The following is a 5,304-nucleotide window of genomic DNA, read 5'->3' on the forward strand; positions in this document are numbered from 1 at the left end:
AGGGTCAGACTGGGAGTAGACTCAGGCAGACAGATTCCTTGCTAATGAGGAGTTATCTGTGATGACAACTGCAAGAATCTTAGAATATGCTGTGTAAGAGACATACATTTGAGAGAACAAAAAAGATGGAGATTTTAAGACACAGTAGGATTTTCAAGCAGAAGTTAGTGAGACTAGCCATTCTCTCATGAGGTCCAACTACTTCCATCATAAACTAATCATCCTTGGCACACAATTTCTGATACGGGACATAAAGGGTATGAAATATCAAAGAATAGTCTTTTGGGGATATGATACTTTAGGTTTCAAGGTCTAGTATAAAAAGTAGCCTGGGGCCTGGTGCAATAGCTTAGTGGTTAAAGTCTTTGCCTTGAACGTGCTAGGATCCCATATGATCACCAGTTCTAATCCCGGCTGCTCCACTTGCCATTCAGCTCTCTGCTTGTGGCCTGGGAATGTAGTCGAGGACGGCCCAAAGCTTTGGGACTCTGCACCCATGTGAGAGACCCAGAGGAAGCTCCTGGCTCCTGGCATCAGATTAACTCTGCTCCAGCCATTGTGGGTGCTTGGGAACTGAACCATCAGACAGAAGATCTTCCTCTCTGCTTCTCCTTCTCTCTGTATATCTGCATTTCCAATAAAAATAAATCAATCTTTTTTTTTTAAAAATTGCCTGTATAGTTAAAAGCAGTTGAATGTCAACTCATACTGCCACTCAAAAGGCTATGCTTGGGATATTCTACCCCATCAACAAAGCCCTGTGCAGGGAAGAAATAAATGTGGATACAAATGAATCTCCTCCCCACAAACATGTGCAAAAAACACTTGTCAATTACTGTAAGAATATCTTTAGCATAGAACAACTGAAGTATAAAATTGGTGGCACCTAAGCCAGACACAGACTGCCCCAGCATACCTATGTGGATGCACACTGGGTGAAAGCAATCATTCTGTGTGCACCTCAGGAATGTGCTACTCTGAGGAGACAAAGCGCCAGGGGCACCGGTCTCAGGCTCCCAAGCTGTGCCTCCTCATCTCTTGCCAGTATGGTTCTCATCATCCTGCTGCCCACAATGTTAAGAAAATAAACAGACCTAACACGCTACATAAGCAGGGAACGGGGACTCTAACCACGTGCATGAAGTATGCCTATTATGTATGCCATGGCTCTGGCAATTGTCAGAAGTGTACCAAGATCACCTGCCTAAAGTTTGAAGACATGAAGATTGTCATCTTTTTACGGTGTCAGGAGTCCATGCAAGATTTGTGAACAGTGATACAAAATACTATAAATATAACTTAAAAGAGCTTGTGTAAAACAGAAGAAATCCAAATTTACAAGTGGGTACAAAAAAACAGATGTCAGCTTTATACAGAGTTCTTCCTCCTGTACCAACAGATTTTTTTTTTAATTACAAATATAAACCTGACCTGAAAAACTGGGATTTGGGGGAGAGTTATCTTTGCATCTAAAATATCCAAAGGATGCTTACTCTGTTAACGTCTCTAGAGATATTCTGCTGCCAGAGACAGTTCTGAATTATAGTTTAGTGTGGAGCCCAGGCCTGGAGTCCGCTGCATTGCTAGGCATGGGAGTGGCTGCTGCAGCATCCTCTGCTCCTCCAGTTCATCCTGCAGCTCCCGGCGGACACTGACCTGCAGGGCTGCCAGTGTGAGACGCCCCTTTGGGGGCAACTCTGTAGACAGGATATGCAGAAGCTGAAGTAGGCAAGCCAATTGATCCAGTGAGGAATATCTTTCCCACAAAGAATCTCTGCCAATTTTACTATTCTAGGAATCTTAGGATGAATTCCACAACAGTGTAATGTCCAGGGTCAAGAGGGCTCAGGCCTGCTTGTCTGCCTCTGAAGGCTGACCAGGTGATCTCTATGGTACTAAGCTATCCAAAAGACTAGGGATCCTTGACAGTCTCATAAGCTTGTGAATCATCTGAAGGAGCAGGGTAAAATGAAGATTAGGATTCACTTCATCTGTGGTGGGGCAGAGATAATAGCATCTCACAAATTCCTAGATGATGCTAGCCCACAAAGCCGACCTTGAGCCCTGATAAAGCTGAAGAGAAGTGATTGCAGTTTTTATGCATCAAATGATAAGCATTGCCTTTCTATTCTATTCCCAGTTCCTCTAAAATTTTTTTCTTTATCATCTTCTAGGAAGTCAGTGCTTCTTAAAACAGCAGCTTGTTTAAATTGAAATGACTCTCCTAGTTTAGAACCATTTCCTGGCAAAATTTCAAATATTCCAGAAAAGGGTAAGGATGGCCACCATAAGCAAATTCTCTACCGAAAACTTCCATTCATTCATTAAAAACTCCAATTCCAATAAGTGAGGTGTACTTGTTCATCCAGCACATGTCGTACAAGTTGAGCACCACTAACTGGTTAGCCCCCTTCCTACTTCTCCCTGTTGCTGCTGCCACCACCTTGTCCACCCCCATGGCACTCTTCAGGGGGTCTGGGCTGGGTGCTAAACTCTCAGCCAGGGTGGAAAAATTGGGCAGCCTCGGCGCTCCATGGGCTCCACCAACAGGAGCCTGTGCAGGGCAAGGACAGACCTGTGGCAGGCCCCGATCAGGCTCAGGCAATTCCCCTTGGCTGCGGACATGTGGGCAAGATCCACATTCTTTTTTTCCTTCCTGTATGTAGGGTAGGGGTGAGATAATGGTAGTAACCATACCCAGCCTTTCAACCACCCCATTAATCTGGGATGGGGAACCAACATCCAATATCGAACCATGGTCTCAATGTCACATACTGTGAGGATTCTGCCCAGGTGGTTTCGATAGTTATGAAGTATTCTCAATGTTGCCACTTCAAGGATGAGAAAACACTTCCAATATCCATTAAATTACATGGTCAACCTTCCATTCTTCATTCACCCAGATATTTGCTGGCATCATTTGGCTGGAGTAGTTGTCCATTTTGTTCTGTTCTTCTTCTGCTATAGACCCAGATGCCATCTCTAGGTCCAATGTGACTCAGTACCCGCTGTCCACTCCTCCATTTTTTCCAGTGAGGAGTAACAGTTCTCACAGGTGGGCCCAAGGATCCAGGCATGAACGGACCCCTGTCCCCCAGGGCTCATGGGCCCAGCACCCACTGGAATGGGACTGACACCAGTGTCCACCCCCATGGCCAGCAGCAGTGCTGGAGTGGCTGTGCAGGCACATGTGAAGACTTTGGCTCATCCAAAGCACTCAGCAGGCTGCCTGACCGATCTCAGCAAAGGGTTGGTGGAGATTCCATATTGCAATATTGATTAACAGGTAGAGCAGCAGCTTTATTTAAGATACCACATCACTGGCCCCACACTAATCTGTTTCTAAAACATTTAATGCTTAGAATTTTGTATTAAAATACTTGTGGAAAAATTCAGAATCAATTAGCATGTATAGAAACAAGTAAGGATTTTAAGACAAGGCAGACATGGAATTGATTAGCTGGTCCATTTGCCAGCTGTATGCTCTTTGGGTGTTAGCTGAACTCTCCAAACCCCATCTCTGTGTCTGAAATATTTCTGACAAGTAAGCACCCAGCAGATATTAGCTATTTCTGTACTTTTTCTAAGCAAAGCTGTGTCTGATATGCTTCAGAAATGGACTATTCTTCCCTGCTGAAACTTATGCAGATGGAGTGCATACGTAATCCAACAGGTAAATCCATTTCAGATGTCACATCTTATACTGAAGTGCCTCCTCATGTTGAAGGCTCCTCCATTTCCCATTCAGCTTCCTTCAAATGTGCATTCTGGGAGACAACAGGTGATGGCTCAAATACATGGAGCATTGCCATCTTCATGATGGACCAGATGGAGTTCTCAATTCCTGGCTTAGATCTGGCTGTAACAGGCATTTAGGGAGTGAACCCGTGGATGGAACAACCCTCTCTGTCTTTGAAACATACTGAAAATAAATGGATTTTTAATTGTTAAAGATAAATACTCCAAAAAATAGAAGTTTCTATGTTTTCCTTCCATATTGGCTTTGGTAGTTTGATTTTGAGAAGTATTTTATTATATAGCCCAGATGCAGATTAAGAGGCATAATAACATAGTTCTAATCTAAATATCTTCTAATAGGGTGCAGTTTTGGTTTTACACACACACACACGCATATATCAAAGATCTAATTATTTTTATACAAAATACAGATCAATTTTATGGAGAGAAGAAGAGACAGAAAGCAAACCTTCCATCTGCTTTACCCCCCAAAGTGGCCGCAATGGCTAGAGCTAAGCCAAGTCAGGAACCTGGAGCTTCTTCCATAGGAGAAGCTTGGGGCTTCGCATGCCTATGCAGGGCCCCAAGGCTTTTGGCCATCTTCTACTGATTTCCCATAGCATCCTATTGATAACTTGATTTCACTTGCTTCTCAACTCCTACTAGAATGTATTTCTTCCCATAAGGATTTGTAGGCCACTCCTGATTCCTGGCTTTGGAATGGTCTGACCATTTTTGTTGTGGCATTTGGAGAATGAGCCAGCATGAGATCTGACTGATGAAAAACAGATTGGTTTACTTGAAAGGGAGAATGAACATTGAATTCTCATTTTCCAGTAGCTTCAAGAATATTTTCATGTGTAGTTTCTTTGGGTCATTCAAAATTTTTGTTTATAATTGTGGCAGGAGCTGGGAATTGAGGTCATCTAGCTGCTGGCTTACCCCCTAAAGATGTGCTACAATCAGAGCTGGGCCATGTTGAGGTACAGTCTGGAACTCCATCCGGGTCTCTCACATGGTGATAAGGATCCAGCTGATTGAGTTATCGTGTGCTTACATGGTATTTATACCGTAAGTAACACAAAAATTGAAGAAATTGTCTTTTAATATACAAAATTTATCATCCAATTCATTGTGAGCCATTTTCTTCAGTTGAGTACCTACCTCTCATCTAAAACCTCACACACACACACACACACACACACACACACACACATTTTGCATATTTCCCATATTTCCAAGTTGTACTTTATTTTACTTACTCTTTCCATCTTTCTTTTTTCTTTCAAATTACTTGCTACTCCTTCAAGTCCTATGGCTTCCAGAGGTTTTCCAGATATTTTCAGGTATTATGCTTTCTAATTCACATTCCACTTTAAATGTTACAATTGGACAGGATTTTAACTTTGTCTTCAGATGTAAAAATCCCCAATCATAGCCTCAGTTAAATCCTGGTAAATTAAACATCTGCTAGGCCTGGAGATAGTCCTTTCTGTTGTAGTCTAGGAAATCAGTTATGTTAGAATGCTTCTTCCTTGTAATGTCCACTAGTCATCTGACACTGTG

At 42.7% G+C, this 5,304-nt stretch overlaps 1 pseudogene; it reads right to left on the reverse strand.

The window, feature by feature from the left end:
* Positions 1 to 1,540: 1,540 nt before the first annotated feature.
* On the reverse strand, positions 1,541 to 2,458 carry LOC101519099 (deubiquitinase DESI2-like; annotated as a pseudogene).
* Between the last annotated feature and the right edge of the window lie 2,846 nt (positions 2,459 to 5,304).

This window comes from Ochotona princeps, chromosome 12, assembly GCF_030435755.1.
Source record: "Ochotona princeps isolate mOchPri1 chromosome 12, mOchPri1.hap1, whole genome shotgun sequence".
Lineage (NCBI taxonomy): Eukaryota > Metazoa > Chordata > Mammalia > Lagomorpha > Ochotonidae > Ochotona > Ochotona princeps.